The following is a 21683-nucleotide window of genomic DNA, read 5'->3' as shown; positions in this document are numbered from 1 at the left end:
TCTGAGTGGGATCCTTCGTAGCATAATCTTTTGATTCCCACCCTCTCATTTTTCCCTTTCTCCTCTCTCTTTTTATTCGATTGAAATATAATTGACAGATAACATTATGTTAGTTTCAGGTATACAACCTAATGATTTGATATTTGTATATATTGCAAAAGGATCACCATAATAAGTCTACTTAACATCCATCACTGCATGTAGTTACAATGTTTTTCTTGTAACGAGAACTTTTAAGATCTACTCTCCCGGCAACTTTCAAATATGTAATATAGGATTATTAACTACTAGAAGCCCGTTGCATGAAGATTTGCGCAATAGGCCTTCCTTCCCCTGGCTGCTGGCACCAGTTTTCCTTCCGGCACCCAGGACCCTGGCCACAGCAGAGAAGCCAAGCCTCTTCAGTCTTCACTCTTCAGTCTTCACTCCGTGCCTGCATATGCAAATTAACCACCATCTTTGTTGGGTTAATTTGCATAGTCGCTCTGATTGGCTGGTGGGCGTAGCAGAGTGACACAGATTTGCATGTTTCTCTTTTATTAGTGTAGATAGTCACTAGATTATACATTACATCCCCAAGATTTAATTTTATAACTAGAAGTTTGTTTCTTTTGACACCCCTCACCCATTTTGCCCACCCTCACACTCCCAACCTGCCTTGATAATTTGTCTTCCTTCTGCCATTTTGTTTTGAGATTTCTGATTTCTGAAGATATAAAGTAACTTCTGCTCAGGACCTGAGTTTATCCCCTGGAATTTTCTCTGCTCCTAACCACTGGAGCCCATCATCAACCAATGTCCTGAAGTGCTATTAAAATTAAGGCTCAATATTATGTACTCCCTTGATATCTTGTAAAATCCAGAGGTCCTTGTATGGCCTAACTGCAAGTTCCCCTCCCTATTCTGTTCTTGTGGATAAGGTCTCCTAGCCAAACAACCCTTCTTATCAAAGGAACTGGGCACAGTGCCTGCCTATCCCTGAGTAGGGGGTTTCAGTTCCCTGCCAGCTCACAGAATTATTCAAACAAGCCAATCACATCCTTCTGTTGGACTCAGGGGAAGCCTGCCTCCCACAGCCCCTGCTTGTTCACTCTGTCCCCAAGTGCAACTCCCACCCACCCCCCCTCAGGTGGCCCTGCATGCCATTCAGTTTCCTCTTCCCGCAGGCTGTATGTGATTAATAAATTGCTGTTGACCTCATCTGTCCAGTGTCTGGTGTCAGGTGTTTGGCCAGCGCCCTAGTCCCAAGGCTCTTAGGAATCCCTCTCTCACTAATGGAGTGAAGAGGAGGCAATGAAATACTTATGCCCACACTATTCGTAAGTGAATCCTGTGTTGCCTCTACTAAATTTTGTTGGATTCCTCTCATAATCTAGAATGTAGATCTCTCTTCTGCAATGTAGGCCACCTGAAGATTAAATTTACTTGGATTGGCCAGAAAATATAGGTGAATGTTCATCTGACTCCTGATTAGGGAAAGCCAAAGTTCAAAAGCAAAGTAAGAAAACATAATGGGGGAAAGGTGATAGACTTAACTTTATAAAAGTGGCAAACTTTGCTCTAACTGGTTCGGTTCAGTGGATAGAGCCTTGGTCTGCCAACTAAAAGGTCCTGGGGTCTATTCCAGTCAAGGGCATATGCCCAGGTTGAGGGCTCAATTGCCAGTAGGGGGCGTGCAGGAGGCAGCCCATCAATGATTCTTGCTCATCATTGATATTTCTATCTATCTCTCTCCCTCTCCCTTCTTCTCTGAAATCAATAAAAATATATTTAAAAGTGGCAAACTTCTGCAGGCTAAACTTAAAAATTCCTAAATGAGGTTAAAGGTCAAATTGGAGGAAAAATGAAACATATATAGCTGTTAAAGTGTTCATATTTGTACTATTAAAGGAGCACTTACAAAAAAGACAACAACAAAAAAGACAGATAAATGCCCCAATAGAAAGCTAATTATTTGGATAGAAAAGTCATCAAAAGTTATGTTTAGATAGTTAACAATAGAAAAAAACGCAAACCACAAATAGGTCTATCCAAAGGGTCCATCATCTCTAGCAAATAAATAAGTGCAAATTAAAATAATATTAAAGTACTACTTTTTGCCTATAAAACTGACAGTGAGTGGACTCTCCCACCTTGCACGTCTTTGAAGAAGGCAGGCCTCATCTCTCTCTCTATGGGAGGTATGCACACCTGGTACACTCATTGCTATTCCCTAGGCTTGGGCACTCAGATGTGACAACCCAAGATTGTGTGTCTGTTGCCTGTCATGCTGACAAGCTGACAGAGAGCAGAACTCTTTCTGGCTGCAGTGCATCATCCAGTTTCAAGGAGCTCTAAGGGAGTGTTGCCAGCTTCGGTGTCTAGTGTCCAATGTCCAGGCCCAGAACCAGCAGTTGTGGCAAAGCAAGTACAGCTCTCATTCAGCCTCAGTGACAATGGCAGAGGAATCCTCACTGCACTGGATCTGTAGCATGGTCTTGGCTGTGTCTCTGGCTGCACAGCCTTCCTCCATTTTCTAAGCCTGTGCTGTAGCTCTCCTGACAAATTTGTAGGATGCACAATACCTTGCAATAAGCTCCTGCAATGGTTTCTGTTGCTTGACTAATATAGTACTATATAAATAAAGCAATCCAACCTAGTATTTTCACTTCTCAGGGCATATCCTTAGATATGATTAGAAATGTGTGCATTTAAGTAAAAGGGTATCCTAAGCCCTGTTGAGAGTAGCAAAAACATGGAAATGATATGAATATTCTCCCATAGGGAATTAGTGAAATTAAGTGTAATATATCTATAGTCTAGACCGGCGGTTGCCAACCGGTGGTCCGCGGACCACTGGTGGTCCATGAGGTCTGAAAGGTTGGCAACCGCTGGTCTAGACTATTAAATAATAATTAAAAATCAAGTTCTTAAAGAATATTAAGAGAAGAACCAAGAGGGAGGCATAAGTAAATGCTATTATTCGCCACCTCCCACAACCACATCAAAATTACAACCAAAATACAGAACAACCATCATTCAGAATCACCTGAAATCTGACTGAATGGAAGTCCTACAACTAGAGAAGTAAAGAAAAAAGTACATCAAGACTGGTAGAAGAGGCAGAGGCACAGAACTGGCTGGTCTGACACCCACGTGTGGCATTTTTTTAAATTGGGAGGGATATCTCCGCTGTAGAGGCCTCCCATGAGAAGCAAGGGAGCCCAGCCCCACACCAGATTGCTAGCCCAGGGTTCCAGAGCTGGGAATAGAAGTCCCCGTAACTTCAAGCTATAAAAACCAGTGGGGATTGTGCCTGAGTGACATGGCTACTGGAGCCCCAGGCAGTTCCTCTTAAAGAGCTGGCGCATTAACTTACATGGACTAGCTCCCTCTGAGCTCCAGCACTGAGTGGCAGCACTGGGGAGCCAGGGACATACAAGGAGGAGCTTGGAAGCTTTCTACCAGATGGGGGTGCTCACAGAGGTCATTATTCCTGTGCTGGAACCTCCCTGGTCACAGAGCTGACTGGCAGCCATATATGAATTTTCATCAACATGGCTCACACTGTTCACTCCACCCTGGTGATTCCCTGAGACTCCATCCTATTCAACTTGCAGCCCTTTCTAAGCTGTTTTCAGCAGCTTTTCCATATGAATGGCCTGTTCTGGCTCAGGCTCCAGACTCTGCTAAAATCTCTCAAACCAGCAGCAACTGTTGTGAGTGTGCTCCCATACCTCTCAATAAGAGGCCCAAGACCCCAAACTAGCACCCGCCTGACTTGCTCCACAACTTGGCCTCTCCTGAGCACTTCCAAGCCCAACACAAGTAGCAGCCATCAGCAGATAGCTCTGTAACTCCTGATGGGTGGCCCCAGGCAATGGCTGCCTTTGCACCTCTGGGAAGGCCCCAGAGCCAGTGCACCCAGTGGTCAGCTCCAGACCATACCAGATTACAACTCCACACATCCAAGAGCAATACACTCAAGGGGCAGACTCAGTGAGCACCAAAGTCCCACTGAAGCAATTCCTACTCCATAGGGGTGTCTCCTGCATAGCAGCTCTTTCATTATAGTTGCAGCTGGTCCTCACAGCCAATTGGCCTGGAAGTCAACTTCTCCCAGTGATGCCAATAGCAATCAAGGCTCTTCACCACACAGGGATGAACTTAGACTGCCCAGCTCAGGTGACTGGGGAGGGTGAGCCACTGGGCCCTATAGGACATCTACTACACAAGGCCACTCTACCAATTACAGGAGACACAGAAACACAGGGAAGCAGCCAAAATGCAGAGACAAAGAAAAATGTCACAAATGAAAGAACACAAGAAACCTCCAGAAAAAGAAATAAATGAAATGGAAGCAAGAAAACTATTGGGTACAGAGTTCAAAACACGGGTTATAAGGTTGCTCAAGGATCTTAATGAGAGCTTCAAGGGACTTAGTGAGACTTTCAAGAATGTTAGAGAGAATGTCAAATACATAAAAAAGGAGCAATCAGAAATGGAGTATACACTAACTGAAATAAAGAATAATTTACAGGGATTCAACAGTAGAGGATTCAGAGACTCAAATCAATGATTTGGAATATGAGGAAGCAAAAATCACCTAGTCAGAAGATCAAAAAGAAAGAAGACTCAAAAAATATGAAGATAGTGTAAGGAAAACAAAAAAAGATAGTGTAGGGGGCCTTTGGGACATCTTCGACAACTTCAAGCATACCAACATTTATATTATGGGGATGCCAGAGGAGAAGAGAGAGAGAGAGAGAGAGAGAGAGAGAGAGAGAGAGAGAGAAATATTGAAAACCTATTTGAAGAAATAATGACAGAAAAATTCCCCTACCTGGTGAAAGAAATAGACTTACAAGTCCAGGAAGCACAGAGTCCCAAACAAGAGGAACCCAAAGAGGCCCACACCAAGCCACATCAGAATTAAAATTCCAAGGGTTAAAGACAAAGAGAGAATCTTAAAAGCAGCAAGAGAAAAGCAGTTACCTACCTACAAGGGAGCACCCATATGACTGTCAGCTGATTTCTCAACAGAAACTTTTCAGGCAAGAAGGGAGTGGCAAGAAATATTCAATGTGATGAATAGCAAAGACCTACAACCAAGATTACTCTACCCAGCAAAGCTATCATTTAGAATTGAAGGTCAGATGAAGAGCTTTCCAGACAAGAAAAAGCTAAAGGAGTTCACCACCACCAAACCAGCATTACATGAAATGTTAAAGGGTATTCTTTAAGAAGAGGAAGAAGAAGATGAAGAAGAAGGGATCAAAAATATGAACAATGAAATGGCAATAAATACATACCTATCACCAATTCAATCTAAAAATCAAAATAAATGAACAAGGAATCTAATGAACAAAATAAACTGATGAATAAAATAGAAGCATGAAAACATGGAACAGACTGATGAATCTCAGAGAGAAGGGGGGAGGGGGTGGGAAGAGATTAACCAAAGATCTTATATGCATATATACATTTCCTATGTACACGGACAATAGGTTGATGAAAGCCTGAAGCAGGGTGGGAACCAGATAGAAGGGGGCAATTGGGGAGAAAAAGGGGAACATCTGTAATACTTTCAACAACAAAAATTTTTAAAAGAATATTAAAAGACATGAAAATACTCATAATGTAATAATGAACTTAGAAAGCAAAATGTTCATAAAAGTTTAATTTTCCATAAATAACCAAAATGTTAACAGTTGCTTTCTTGGGACACAGATATGAGATATGGGATTACTGGTGAGGTTTGTTTCCTTTGTACTTATTGTGTATCTTTCCATTCTTCATAATAAGCACGCATTTTTTGCCAATTTCAAAAAAGTAAACAAAAGTTAAGTTTTAAAAAATAGATTTATGTGAAGTTGTCAGGTGAATTCATTGGTCTTTTGTTTGGTTGTATGTTTGCTTTTTTTGCAGTATGGTAACAGATTAAATGGCAAAGTACAGAGAAGATTTAACAGGCTTCTGAAGAGACTTAATGCTCCATTTTCTGTATGTTATAGACTGATGCTTGCTTCCCTCCACCCCCCGCCCCCCAAAAAATCATAGGTTGAAGCCACAAAGTGATGATATTTGGAAGTTGGGTCTTTGGGGTAATTAGGCCATGAAAGTGGAGCTGTATGAAAGGAATTAGTGTCCTTATAAAAATAGACGCCAGAGAGCTCTCTCACTTCTTCTGCCATGTAGGGACACAATGAGAAGATGGGCATCTATAAACCAGGAGGCAGGCCCTCACCAGACATGTAATCTGCTGGCACCTTGATCTTGAAATTCCCAGCCTCCAGAACACTAAAAAATAAATTTCAATTGTTCAAAAGCCATCCAGTCTGGGGTACTTTGTTATAACAGCCTGAACTAGGACACTTTTTTCCCCACAACTGCCCAAAGAACATCTCAATATAACAATGGTTTTAACTTAGAAAACTTGCTTAAAAAAAAAAGTAGCCTGAAAATTATTTGTTCATTTATTTATAGCAGGTAGTTAACAAAACAAAATTCAGGTCTAAACTGGGGGAAAGACCAGAAGATAGGTGTATGGGCTGATGGAGAGACTCACGTGAGGAGGGCAAAGGGTCATAAAGGCAACACAAACTCTAAAAACCTAGGGAACACAAACATATCACCGTTCTCCACTGAGGGAACATGTTAATTGTCTTTGCCTTATGCTGATGCCACTCTTAACAACAATTATTACAGTGGCAGGACGCTTTACAGTTTATGAAGTACTTGTTCTTTGCCACATATTATTATTAGGCTCATTTTGCTGAAAAGAAAATTAAGCCCTAGAGAAGGTAAATGATTCATTAAATGTCTTATGCTTCATATGTGCAGAACTGGGCCTACAAACCAGGTCATTTGATCCTTTCATGATTCCTGGAGATGGCAGAGCAAAGTGATTAAAAGCTCGGGCTTTGGAGCCAGACATATCTGGGAATGCACCCAGCTCTGGCCCTGTGTAACTGTGACAAAATAGAGAAATTGCCTACCCCCTCTCAGCCTCAGTTTCCTCATTTTTCAGGTGGAGGTAAAAACACCTACCTTGGAGACTCCCTGGGAGAAAAAAAGGTAGCCGTTATTACCCGACTCATCTTCTTGACAAGCCTTATTTTTTAGTCTCCTGGGACTACAACCCTGTTATGGCTGGAATTGTGTCATTGTAAAATTTATATGTTGAAGTCCTAACCCCAGTACATCAGAATGTGATCTTATTTGAAAATAGGGTCTTTGCAGATGTAATGAATTAAGATGAGGTCATACCGAAGTATGATGGGACCCTGGTCCAGTATGGCTGGTATCCCATAAAGAGGGGAAATTTGAAGACAGACATATACAGGGAGAATGCCATGTGAAGATTTTAGTTATGCCAAGGAACTATCAGAGTTCATAGAAAGGCCTGGAGCAGATCCTTCCCCACTGCCTTCCCAGGGAGCATGGCCCCCTGCTGATACCTTGATTTTGGCCTTCTGGTGCCAAACTGTAAAACAATAAATTTTTGTTTTTTAAGCCAGCCAGTTTGTGGAACTTTATTATGATAACCTTAGGAAAGTAGTCCCAAAATATTAAATGGAAAATTTCAGAAATAAACAAGTCACAGTTTTAAATTGCATGCCATTATGAGTAGTGTGATGAAATCTTATACCATCCGGTTTGGTTCCACCTTCAACGTGAATCATTGCTTTGTCCAGCGTATCCACACTGTATATGCTACCTGCCCGTTAGTCACTTAATAGTCATCTGGGTTATCAGATCAACTGTCCAGTCTCACAGTTTTTGTGTTCAAGTAACCCTTATTTTACTCAATAATGGCTCCAAAGTGCAACAGTAGTGATTCTGGCAGTTCAGATATGCCAAAGAGATGCCTTAAGGTGCTTCCTTTAAGTGAAAAGGTATATATGTGCATATAGAAAAAAAATATAGTTTATATACAGTTTACTACTACCACAGTCACGGGCTTTCACTGGGGATCTTGAAATTTATTCCTTGCATATAAGGAGGGACTACTGTATATGCATTAGTTTCCTTTTACTGTTGTTAAAAAATCACCATAAACTTGGTGGTTTCAAATACACAAATTTATTGTCTTATAGTTCTGGATGTCAGAAACAAGATTTGTCTGTAGCGCCATGTTCCTTCTGGAGGCTCTAGGGAAGAATCCATTTCCTTGCCTTTTCCAACTTTAAGAGACCACCTGTACTCCTTAGCTTGTGAGCCCTTCCTCATACCACTCTGACCTCCTCTTCCATCATCACATCACCTTCTCTGGCTCTGCCCTTCCTAACTCCCTGTTATAAGGGCACCATGATTACATTGGGCCTACTCTCCCAGCACATCACTGTGTGACAATATGCAGCACATTGCCAACTGTGGAAACTCACCCAAACTTCAGTGTCCAGAGTTTTCATTAGGGTTTCATTACATAGGCATGATTAATTAAATCACTGGCCATGTGACTCAATCTCCAACTTCCCGATCCTCCTAGTGGGTTGATCTAATATCACTCTATTCAAAGGCCCAATCACATGGTTGGTCTTTCTGGAATGGTCAGCTTTTGTCCTGAGTCATTGTCTTTGTTAAAACTATCTAATGACCCACCATTGGTCACTTATCAGGGATCATAACAAGTAACAAAGACACTCCTATCATTCAGGAAATTCCAAGGCTTTAGAGGTTACTTCCCAGGAGCTAAGGACAAAGACTGATTTTTTTATTACACAGGCTGACAACTAGAACTCCTACACATGGTCATCCCATGTTATCTGCGGGTCCAAGAGTAAATGTCCTGAAAAAGAGAGAACTGGGTAGAAACTATAATGCTTTTTATTGACCTAATTGACCTAGCTTGGAAGTAATGCGATGTAACTTTAATCATATTCTATTTGTTGAGGAAGTTCCAAAGACTCACCCAAAATCAATGAAGAAGATCCAAGAAGGCAAGGTTTGGAAGAGGAGAAGTAGAAAAGAAATATCATAAAGGCATTTGTTGAAAAATAAATCTTACAAAACCATCAAGTCTCAAGTCCATCTGAAGGCTTTCACAATCTTTGACAATTAGGTCTCATATAACTTTTCTTTCCTAATATCTAATTGCCTCTTCACACTTTGGGAGTCATTCCCATCTCAGAGATTTTGGGCATAACTTTTCCCCCACTGCCTTCTCTTAATGTAAATCCAGCCCATTTTTTTTCAAGGATATCCCTATTATGACATCTGTGAACCAATAGACAGAAATACTTAGTTAAACTGGCTTAACAGAACAGAGAATGTATTGCCTCAACAAACTGAAACTCCAGAGGAGAATTTGACTTTAGGCATGGGTTTGATTCATTATTCTTACTGCCAGCCATCATATACAAAGAACAGGGTGTCTTTCTTCTAATGAATCCCAAACAATTACATATTCGGAAACTTGAAATTCAAAAAGATGAAATGACTTTCTCAAGTTGCACACAGTGGCACATCATCAGAGCCAAGACTAAAACCCCATATTCTGACTCCCTCTTTGTATAGCCTAATGTTTTAATAGACACCAAGATTATATTTTAAACATCAGTTTTGAGTTATTAAAAAACAACAAAAATTATGCCATAGCCGGTTTTGCTCAGTGGTTTGGTCTGCAGACTGAAGGGTCCTGGGTTCGATTCCAGTCAAGGGCATGTACCTCAGCTGCAGGCTCAATCCCCACCTCGAGTCAGCGCGCATCGAGAGGCAACCAATCGATGTGTCTCTCTCACATCGATGTTTCTTTCTGTCTCTCCCCCTTCCTTCCATTCTCTCTACAAACCAATGGAGCCTGGCCAGCATGGCTCAGTGGTTGAGCGTTAACCTATGAATCAGGAGGTTGTGGTTAGATTTGGTCATGGCGGGCTCGATTCCCAGTGGGATGTGCAGGAGGCAGCAGATCAATGATTCTCTCTCAGCATTGATGTTTCTATCTCTCTCTCCTTTTTCCTTCCTCTCTGAAATCAACTAAATACACACACACACACACACACACACACACACACATTTTAAAGACAGTCTCTAAAACAATGATAATAAATCAATGGAAAAAATATCCTCGGGTGAGGATTAACAACAACAACAAACATACAAAAAAAAAAAAAAAAAAAGAAAGGAACAGCAAAAATTAGAATCGCATGGGCTTCAAATTCTATCCACTCACTTGCCCTATTAATTTGACAAGTGACTTATCCTCTCTCAGCTTCCATTTCGCATGTACAAAATATAGTAATAACAGCTACCTTGAAGGGATGTTATCAGGATTACATTAAATACTGTAGAAATAAATATTCTAGCAAACAGGAAATGCTCAATAAATTGTAGCTATTATTTACATCTCTTGCTATGTTTAATAGGGTTTGACACATATTCCATACTTAGTGTTTAACTAACTTAATTCTTTCATACGTGGGGGTTAAGATTTACCTCATCTAAAGCATTTAATTGATAAGTCAGTGAAAGTTCTTGCTCTTAATAGACATTAAACACATATTTTTTTTAAAAAAGAAGTATCTAGCTATACAAGTTAGATAGAATTATAAGGAGCATTTTATGGGCTTCTGAACACCCTTTTGTAACATTGCCTTTGAAAATCCAAGTGTAGGATGGCAGAAATTTTATGTGTCGTCAATTCCATGTGTTTCTGTACTTTGTTTTTTGCTTTCACATCCAGGCAGGGCTGACACGTGCGGATGAGTTTAGTGATGACAGTTTAAATAGTCTGACTCTGCCTTTAAGCTAATGTTTATGGGTACATAACCCAGATATGATACACATGACTCACCAGGCCATACAAATCACTGGTATTTTATCTCAAGTCAAAATTTTTCTGTTGGCATTGCATGTTTCAAGTACTCACAATGTTCCCTTTAATCTGTTTTTGCTGTGATTGACAACACAAAAGAGTTTTGTATGTCTTGCCTACTTGGATAAAGGCCAGTATTTTTACTTAGCCCCAAGAGATGTACATATGGTTCTTTAAGAGTACAGATGCAGATATTTTATTAAATATTTCTCTCAAGAACTTATAATTGCCATAAATGTAATTAGAACAACAAATTATTTCTAACAGATATTTTAAACAGAATTGATGGGACAAGAGTCTGGTAAATAGGAGGTTTGAAATATATTTCAGCAGCTATTATTTGCATCCCTCTCCATGTTTAATGATATTTGATACATGGTAGGTCCTACATGAATACTTGGTTCTGAATGATGGATTATTCTTTCCAATGGTAGGTGCTTATGATTTATACCATCTAGTGCATAGGCTCAATTTGGCAGAAATTATTGTTTGACTCATCAATGTAGAAACTATAGATTGTATAGATGTAATATAATAGCCATATATTTTTTATTAAAAGAAAATTTCACGGGTTATCTGTAATGTACTTATTATAAGATTAAACATAAAATTGGTCATGGTCTTTTGCCAAAGGCTTATTCTAGGTTTACATTGGAGAACACCAATATATGACCATCAAATTAAATGAAGAAAAGACTAAAAATATGAAGTGTATATATTTATTTCAAAGATTCATGTGCAAGACTGGATCTAAGCATGGTGGTGCTTAGTCTTTACTAAATCCCTTTTTAAATTTATTTTACCCTATTTCACCAATGCATGTCAAGGCAACTTGCTTACCAAGTATTAAAACTTGAGTCTAAAAAATCTAAAGACTTTCCTATTAAGATGTAAATGTCTGCCTTAGGTGGGAACACCCAAACTTTCATCCTCACACGACACACAAGATATAAATTAGTAAAATTTTAATTTTCAGCCTTCAGATGTGTGTTGGGAGAGCAGCGAAGGAGAGAGCAATGAGGTCTTCACAGAGTATTTTTGATGGCAATAAGTATTCACCTACATTGAACCACTTAAATGAATACCAATGACTCTTGGCCTTTCTAATAAGGTACTCCTTGCTACATTTTATTAAACTTACCAAGAAAGGTTACTTGATGAGTCATTGGCAAAAATATCTAAGTATAGTTCCGCAGATAATGAAAACATGAGCCCCAGTAACAAAATATCTCTAGAAGACCACATTCGTACCATGAAAATGTAATCACTCTGTGCCTCTTAAAGCTGAAAACTACTTTTGCTTCCTCTGTAAGCTTTTATGAAACTGACATTAAATGATTTTTCTACTTCTACCTTTGCTTTCCTAAAATCTCTTCTCCATACTGCAGCAAGAGCAAAACATAAATCAGATCATGTCACTCCCCTGCATGAGAACCTGCAGTGTGATTCTCCATAATACTTAAAATCAAAGTCCTTACTATGGCCCACAGGCACCCTGCCTGCACAACACTCTCTCCCTCCTTCATTATGCCCCAGACATCCCAGAGTTCTGTTTGTTCCTTGATAGGCCATTCTTACTTGCACCCCAGGGCCTTTGCTCTTACTTTCCACTCTTCCCCGATACCCAGCCTCATCTCACATTTATTATATATGTGTATATATATATTTATATTGATTTCAGAAAGGAAGGGAGAGGGAGAGAGAGAGAAACATCAATGATGAGAATCATTGATTGGCTGCCTCCTGCACGCCCCCTACTGGGGATCGAGCCCGCAACCCAGGCATGTGCCCATGACTGGAATCGAACCTGGGACCTTCAGTCTGCAGGCCGATGCTCTATACTGAGCCAAATCAGCGAGGGTGCCTCATCTCACATTTATAGCGACTTGCCTGGTCCCTATCATAGGCTATTAAGTTTGCAGTCTGATGATAACCTGAATTTCTCCCACTACATGATGCTTTTCTACAAAGAGCCCTCTCCCATGCTTGTACAGATGGCAGGATGATAGGTTCTACAGTGTTTTGTGGAATGGGGGTCAAGGGTATTGTGTTAGCATTTGTCTTGCAAGTGGGATTTTTAAGGAGTGTGTCAAAAGGAAAGGAGGGTGGGTTAGAAGGGAAGAGAGAAGTTTTCCTTGAGTGGAGAGAGCAGGAGATGGAGAAGGTGACAGCTGGAAGCAAAACTCTAGGAAAAGTGATGATTTTACATGAAGCTTGTGAAATATTTTTTCTGTGTAATATGCAGTATAACTCCTTTCCCATCTCACCAAGATACTTTCAGTAAAGATACCATTGTTGAAACTGTTCTTTTTTCTTGGATGGAAAAATGCATTGGAAAGGGTCTCAAGCAGAGAGCAAGCTATCAAGAAGGCCCAGTCACCTTCTGCAACAGAAAAAGCAGTGACTGAAATCAGATGGTACTAGGTCTGCAAAAGAGCTTTTTTTTTCAACCTTAGTTTCCTCTTTTGTAAAATGGAAAAATAGTATCTTATTTGCAAAGTTGTTAGGAGAATTAAATGATACTCATAAGAGGCCTGGTATGGAGTTTGGCACATTCTATCTAGGTCAAGGTCATTCTCATCCCCTTATAGTGAACTAAAATTATCTTCTCTGTAATTCCCACAAATTTGGTTCTAGTTCTACTCTGATGAACATAAAGGGATTTTTACCTTTTTCTATAATGGAGCTCTAGTTTGTCTAGATCCTGCAAGTAAAGAAAATGCATTTTAATATAACTGTATTTAATTGTTCTCAAGCTTAAAATGACTTCATTTTTCAGTTAACACTTTTACTATTATTTCCTAAAAGTAACAATAACGATAAAGATTAAAAGGAATCTAAGTACTGGGGAAAAAAAACACCTCTTAAATATTTAAAGGGTAAGATCAGTATACATCTGACCTTGGCAACTTTTCTAAAGGAAAAGGATTCCCCAGGCCAGTGTGGCTCAGTTGGACATTGTCCCCTGTACTGAAGAGTTGCTAGTTTGATTCCAGGTAAGGACACATGTGTGGGTTTACTGCTGGGTTAGATCCCCGGTGGGGGGCATGTGGGGTAGGGAGAATGAAGGAGGTGGCCTATCAATGTTTCTCTCTCTCCCTCTTCCTTCCACTCTCTCTAAAAATCAATTAAAATAAATAAAAATAAAGGCAAAGGGTCTATTTTGGTGATTAACCTTTTTGAGCACTCACTAGGAGTCAGTGATATACTGTGTTTGGGTGCTTTTAGCTACAAATGACCAAATACAAAAATAAAAGTGGCTTAAACAATGAGGAACATTTATTATTCCTCCCTCCCCCCCAAAAAATAAGTTCCCAAGTAGACAATTCCAGGGAGGGCTCAATGGCTCAACAATGTGAAAGACCCAAACTCATGCCATCATTCCCCTTCTTCACAGTACATTGGTACTTTGCAAGATGACCCAGGAGTTCCAGGATCACATTCTATATAATAAAAGGGTAATATGTAAATTGACCCTAAGGGCTGAACGACTGGTCGCTATGACCACCAGAGAGCAGACGCTCAACACAGGAACTGCCCCCTGGTGGTCAGTGCACTTCCACAGGGGGAGCGCCACTCAGCCAGAAGCCGGCTCATGGCTGGCCAGCACAGCAGCGGTGGCGGGAGCCTCTCCCACCTCCACAGCAGTACTAAGGATGTCTGACTAATGGCTTAGTCCCGCTCCCTGCAGTTGGACACCCCCCTGGGGCGCCCCGGACTGCGAGAGGGTGCAGGCTGGGCTGAAGGACCCCCTCCCCCCTCCAGTGCACTATTTTTCATGCATGGGGCCTCTAATATAGAAATAACAACATATGGCTGAAGAAGGCATTATCTCTCTTGTGACTCTTTTTATTAGGGAGAAAAATGTTTCCCACATCCATCTCCCCAGGTCCTTCCCTCAGGTTCCATTGTCAGCATTGCATCACATTACCCATGCCTTAAGCCAGTGCTTCCCAACTTTTTTTATGTTTCAAATAGAATGTTTTTGACACAAAGGGGTACCTGGATGAGGTTGCCTGTGGCCAGATGAAATCATCTCAGAACTTCAGAGGCTAAACCTCACTTAATGCTCTGAGGTTTAAGGGATCAATATCTCATCATGTCTATAACCCATTCAAGACATACCAGTGTATGCTGGCACATAGAACACTCTGCTCTCGGCTACATGGGAAATCGAGAGAACATGTATCCATATATAAACTTTAGTGAGAGGAGGGGTTTCCAGTGAGGAGGAAGAAGGACATGGTGGTCAAGGGTGCCTCATCTATTCTAATTCTCATTAATACATCATGAAAGGGAGTATTTTGTGGAGAATAAAACTGGGCTTATAGTTTAAGTGACTTATTGAAAGTTAAGTGACTTATTGAAGTTAAGTGACTTATTGCTTAAAGTCATGGAACCAGTAAGTGGCCAGCTGGCACAGTGGATGTAGAGCCAGTGGTGTACTGGTAAATGTTTAACAACCAGCTCTTCAAATGTAGTTCATTTGCCTGTTGGCTAATATTTTCATTTAAGACAAAATTGAAACGACAAAAATGTACTATATGGGAACATACTTGTCTATGTTGTGAGTGACTTCTTTGCTGAATCAGATGCTTTTATGCTATTCACCATGTACCAGCTATATACACACAAAGTGCCTTTTAAGTTTAATCTGCATTATTAACATTTTCTCCATCGCTTTCTTAGGTCTAGACAATCAACAAAGCTATAAGTCAGCCCTGATTTGTGGCATTTGCTGACTTCCATGGTGTAAATACTCCCTCCACAGCCAATTTCAAGCTACCAAAGTGAAGTCATCGAATGCGATGTTGAGAAGAGATATGAAGAAACATGTTATAGAGAATTTTTACCATACACATACAATATGTATAAGTAATCTCAAGTATAGATAATAAAAATATATTAAAATAATTTGAGAGTGATGAGTTTTAAGTACACATTACCTTTGTTTAAAACTCACTTAATTAGAAGTTCACAGTTGGCAAAATTGCTAAAAATTTAACAGCCAACTCTCCTGAGCTAGTACAAGCCAGCTCCACACACCATGACATGCTCTTTCTACTCCTTGACTCTCCTTGCTGCCCTTGTTACTGGCATACAAAAGCTAGGCTTGATCCATAGGCTACCGGGAAAACCTGGGTACCCATCATTACTTTTGCTATCCCTCCCACACTCAGTTTTCTCTTCTGTTAAGGAAGAAGACAACAGTCCTTGCCCTGCCTGCCGACAAGAGTTGTTGTGAGGATTAAATTGATTGGTTTAAGTGGCAGTTCAGAGCCAGATACAGAAAAAGACCTTTATGTTGACGGTCATTTCATCACTGCTTTTCAAACAGCCCACCATTGTTAAGGATGCAAAATGTATTGCAGCTTTCAAAGGTATGGTTTAGTTTGAGATCTTCTGTGTTGCCCGCATTAAACAGTAAACAACCAGAAAAAAAAATGCTTTTTTGTCTATTTCCCTCATTGTAATATCAGTTTTCAAATTTTTGCTAATCTTTACTCACTGAGAACAGCTATCTTTATTGGGAGAAAAACAATGTTTTCAAAGTTTACAGTTTACTCATTTTTAGCTGCTGTTGGATTGTCAGAAGAGAACGCTCCCTGGGTTTGCGGAATGCTTCTTAATTTCAACAGTTACATAAAGGTCCTTTGATTTTTAATTTTGACTTTTCAAGCTGCTTTGCTTTTTTGGCCCAGACCAATTCACTAAGTTAGTTTGTATGCATTGTGTCCCTCTGCTCAAGGCCGTTTCCTAATTGTAAACTGGATTAAGTACCCCAAGTATCCTAAGTTGAAATTCTAAAGTTGAGTGACTTTATAAAATATTTGCCTTGAATTTGCAGAACTTCTCTTGGGTCTATAGACAACTCTTTCGCTGAAAAAGGTCTTTCCCACATCAACCCCTTTGCCTATGCTGGCCCCTCTGCCTGGAGAGCTCGCCGTGATTCTTTGCAAAGCTGACTCTCATCCTTCAGCTCAAATGCGACCTTCTTAAAAGGGACTCCTTGTTTCAAGCCATCTCCCTGATATAGCTCCTTATTTCCTTTACAGCACTGATCACAATCTGTTTATTTACTTCTTTGTCTATATCCCTCATTATAATATCAGCTCCTTGGGAGCTGGGCATTTGCCCAGTGGTGTCATTACCTACCCCCAGCACCCAGCACACAATAACTATCTGTTGAACAGATGAACTTGTCTGACAAGAACCACACCAATGTTGTAAGGCATAGCAATACACAGTTCTCTTGAGGCAAGAGCCTATTCCAAAGCCTAACCAAGTCTTGGCCTGTGGTGTTCACAGTGCCCATTGCTCTCAGGGACCAAGAGGAGCCCACGTGGCAACAGAAGACTGCTGACTTCCCTCTGCTCCACCCTAATGGGCCTCAGTGATGTCACACAGGACAGAATTCTCTAATCCTTTTCATTCTGTAACAGTCCTTTCCACAGCTACGTTTTTCATAACCTGATATGTTGGGGTGAAGGGGGGTAGAGGAAGGAGTACTGGAGTGAGGGTGCACCCCCCCCAACAAAATTAGTGTAGGGGCACTATTTGCTAATATGCATTGCCTCAGTAGAAAGTGGTTAGCAGAAGCTGTAATTTGGACTAAGCTAAAGAAAAGAGAGAAAAGAAGAATGGGGAAAAGAATAAGGAAGAAAAAAGGAAAACAGAAGAAAAGCATAATAAAAAGAAAAGAGAGAAGAGGACAAATGAAGAGGATGTTTGTGAGAAAAAAACATGAAACAGGTAGTAGAGGAGGAGGAGGAGGATGGGAGAGCTGAACCTATGTTCTGCTTGGCTTTGTAACTCTTGAGTAGTGACTGGCTTCAGTGTAAAAGGATGAATGGATCAGGTGAGGGGGATCCTCAGGGGTTCCCTTGAGGAGTCACTTAAATTGCTGAGATTTATTCTGAGAGGCCCAAGCAAGGCTGTCGCAGGGGTGACTCTCCTGGGTGGATTCGCAATAGTAATTTTGGAACCAGGAATGTTAACTTTTTAAAAAATCATGATTGTGGAAGAAGAGAGAGTATTACTCATCAGTCTAAGCTTTAGACTCCTCACTGCAGCCCCTGTCCCACCCAAGCCTCCCGATTACTAGACGAATAGCATATAGTACTTAAATTCAGGACTTGAAAGCCAATCTGTCAGAAAATCTTCTTCCTCTTTGGTAACTGAAATATAAACAGATTTCCAAAGCAGAGTTAGGATAGTTTTAAAAATATACCTATAAAAATTACTAAACTACAGCTATTGCAGTCTGTTCAAACTATTTCACAAAACTATGAACATCCCTAGCATGTGTAGGCCAAAGAAAATCCTTGTAGTTCAAAAGAAAACAAAACTTTTAACATTATTTTTTCAATGTCCTTTTGCCCCTTTCTAGATAGTATACTACTTAAGAAATATTTAGTATAATACTTAAGGAAAATAATATTATAAGGAAGGGAATATTATAATATCAAGCATATATATTCAGGCAATATTAATATACCTTTGCTCCAAATTTTTAAATGTTAATCTTATAACCCACGAGTTTCTTAGTTTCCCAAAATGTCCCTGCAAGCTGTGTCAAGAAATAATAGAGGAAAATGCAGTTTTATTGGCAGTTTTTGATACACTCTACAGACTCCTTAAAAATCTCTTTATGCTCAGCATTTCTTTTTCCTCCTCTGCTATAATTGACCCAGATTCTCCTACAAATATAGAGCAGAGAGAAGAAAGATATGGATGGTCTAAAGCAGTGGTTCTCAACCTTCTGGGCCTTTAAATACAGTTCCTCATGTTGTGAGCCAACCATAAAATTATTTTTGTTGCTACTTCTAACTTAATGTTGCTACTGTTATGAATCGTAATGTAAATATCTGATATGCAGGATGGTCTTAGGCGACCCTGACCGCCAAAGGGGTCGCGACCCACAGGTTGAGAACCCCTGGCCTAAGGAAGGAAGTAGAAAGACAGACAAGACCTTCAAGTTCATTGCCACTATTACCATTGGCAACCCTGGTTCTGCCTTATGAATAAGAAAATTTGTTTTCTAAGACACTCCAAAAACTGGTTGCCACATGAGCTAATCATGCTATTACTTGTCTGAAGTATTAGGGATTTCAATAAGTCAGTTTCAAAGATCTTTGATCTAATTTTCCTTTTTTTTTTTCTTTTGGCAAGTGTGTGAAGAGGTAATTAGGAAATGTGTTCTCACATGATACTGGGACTAAGTGCATAAGTGAATTTTATTTTTACTTTGTACACATGGAAATAAATCCATCTTCATCTTACTCTAAGAAGTTCTAACCTCAAACATATGGGGTAGAGTGATTTGGGGGTTCCTTAAAGATTTGGCTGCCAGTGACCATTTGGTGATATTTGACCCTGTGGTTAGGTCCCAGCCCTAAAAGCGAAAGAGACAGAACCTGCCCCCAAAAGTCATGTTGAAGAAATTGGAGATGGCTTTTACAGCTCTAAAAGCAGCTAAATGGTTGCTGATGACAGAAAGACAAAATTAAGAGTTGGGGCAACAAAGTGGTTTTAGGAGATACAACTTGCTAAGCTCCTGAGATAAAATGGAGAGGCCTCGTCAACATTTACCATTTTATTGGCCAGAACCCAATGTGGCTAATATTTTGCAGTGTTCTTTTTAAGGTACTACTATAGTGACGAATGCATATGTTTGTTTCTCTCTTTGTATATATCGGAGCTTTTAAAAACAAACAAACGGATGTTTCTTTTAAACTTCTATTCCTGCAAATGCGGTGTGGGCCAAATCCATGAACAGGTTAAGCTTCTGACACCAGAGGGACGGCTCCCCGGCCAATGGGAAGCCGCGCTGGTGATGCACTGCTCGCAGGTCCTGACTCATTGGCCGCCCGGGGCTTGTCATTCCATCCCCGCGGCTGCAGGCAGCGCGGGTCGGTCCCCGGTCCCCGGTCCCCGCAGCCCGGCTCGCTCACCTGGATGGTGGTCTCCCGCACGCACACTTCCCATTAGGTTCAGTCGACCCCTGACTCTCCACAGCAGCAGCTGTTACGTTTCAGATTCTACTCGAGCTTCTGAAAAACCTCCTTTCCTTTAATTTCACTGGAGGTCGTTGGCGGTTCCCAGTGACAGAATCATGTGACTAACACGTGCAAATAAATACAATGTGGGATCCCACGAGCTGGACGGAAAACCTGCCAGAACCTCAGAGCATGTGCCCTGTGCGTGCATGAGGGTGGGTGGTGGTGGTGGTTGTGTGTGTGAGTCTTCGCCCTTCGGTTTGGGGTTGGGGTACTTGCAGGCACCTCCCGGGGTCTTTGGGGGAGAATGGGTCCGGGGAGGGGGAGCCTCGGGGAGGGGGGAGCCTCGGGGAGGGGGGAATCCTCGGGGAGGGGGCGCCTCGGGGAGGGGAGAATCCTCGGGGAGGGGGGAATCCTCGGGGAGGGGGGCCCTCGGGGAGGGGGGAATCCTCAGGGAGGGGAGGGCCTCGGGGAGGGGGTCTGGCGGCGGCCTAGAACCCTGCGCGCATTCGAGCCACACACAGCCGCCCGGCGGCGAACAGGCCGGGGCCGCGCCGGAGAGGTGGCAAGGGCAGGGTCCATCCTCGGGGCTCCGTGGACGGCATCATGGCGGGGAGCGGGGTGTGGATTTGCAGACAGGTGGAAGCGCGGAGGGAGCGCTTCCGAGTCCGACACAGCAAACGGCCTGGGTTGGAGAGGCCCTCGATTCTCCCCCCCGCCCCCCCCCCCCACTCCTGACAGTCGCGACAGTGCCCAGAGCCAGTGCCCAGTGCCGACACGGGACGCGAATGCTTCCTCGACTCCGGACCGCCGTCCCGGCCTTCGCAGCGAGAAAAGCTGGGTAGGGAGTGGCGTCACCTACGGCCGCCCCGCCCACGCCGGGCCGCCCGCCCGGCCTTGCCGCAGTTCCTGCCCAACGACATCCGGGTCCCTTCGGCAGCTCGGCCGCGCCGCGGCGGTGGCGGCGGCGGAGCCGGCGGGGCGAGGTGGGGCGGGGCGGGCGGAGCGGTGGGGGAGGGGCGGCAGGGCTCCGTCGTGAGCGCGCCTGCGCGGGTACGCGCTCGAGGCGGCGGCGGCGGCTCTAGGGGCGGGAGCGCGCGCAGGAGCGAGGGAGCAGTGGTCTCGGGCCGGCCCGGCCCGCAGCTTCGGGTGCTTGGGCGGCTGCAGCTCAGGAACCGGTGGTTGGGGAGGGGGGTGGGGGGCACTCCAGGCAGGTGGGGCGCGAAAGCGATGAATCTTCGGCTCTTCCTCCTCCTCCTCCTCCTCAGGGACCCGCTCTCCGCCTGCCGCTCCAACGCCCGGATGATCTGAGCCGCGAGGGCGCCGAGAGCCGGGGGCCCGGACGCAGCCCGGCTCCTCCCCTCCTCTACCCCCTCCCCAGCCTGACCTGGTCCGCAGCCGCCTGGGTGACCCCCATCCCGCCCCCTCCCCGGCCGCCGTCGCCGCCGCCGCCTCGGCCGACCAGGGACCTGCCCGCCCGCGGCTGCTCCGGGTAAGCGCGAAGCTCGGGCCGAGGGCGGGCGGGCGGCGCGGGCCTGCGCGGCGGCGGCGGCGGCGGCGGCGGCCAGGCCTGGGGCCTGGGGCCTGTAAACAAGCCCGGCGTCTGCCGGGGCGCTCCCGGGAGGAGACGCGACAACTCCTCCCCCTGGCCCGACCTCCTCCTCGGAGTCGGGCGGCGGGCGGCGAGGGGTTAACGCTCCGCGAGGGCGTCGGCCAGGAGGCGGGGGCGGGGTGTGGGCGGCGGGGGAGGCGGCGGCGAGGGGAGGGGGCGCGACTCTCGGCCGGGTGGGGTGTTGGTGGCGGCGACGCGGGCGAGGGCCGCGGGCTGGCCCGGCCCGAGCGCGGCCGGCGGAACTTTTCCCGAGCGGCGAGGGGGCTCCCGCCGCCCC

At 43.3% G+C, this 21683-nt stretch overlaps 1 protein-coding gene across 2 annotated transcripts in view; it reads left to right on the top strand.

Moving 5' to 3' along the window:
- Nucleotides 1–20915: 20915 nt before the first annotated feature.
- Nucleotides 20916–21683, top strand: part of PPM1A (protein phosphatase, Mg2+/Mn2+ dependent 1A) — a 47410-nt gene continuing 46642 nt past the window's right edge. Inside the window, exon 1 of one of the 2 annotated variants that reach the window (XR_011471889.1) lies at nucleotides 20916–21286. The gene's annotated coding sequence lies outside the window, so the exon portion shown is untranslated. The remainder of the gene's footprint in view (nucleotides 21287–21683) is intronic. The other variant, XM_070418896.1, reaches the window with a different exon arrangement.

This window comes from Myotis yumanensis, unplaced genomic scaffold, assembly GCF_028538775.1.
Source record: "Myotis yumanensis isolate MYYU_CA2020_CCGP unplaced genomic scaffold, mMyoYum1.0.hap1 SCAF_1, whole genome shotgun sequence".
Classification (NCBI taxonomy): Eukaryota; Metazoa; Chordata; class Mammalia; order Chiroptera; family Vespertilionidae; genus Myotis; species Myotis yumanensis.
This window is presented reverse-complemented; position numbering and strand designations above follow the sequence as displayed.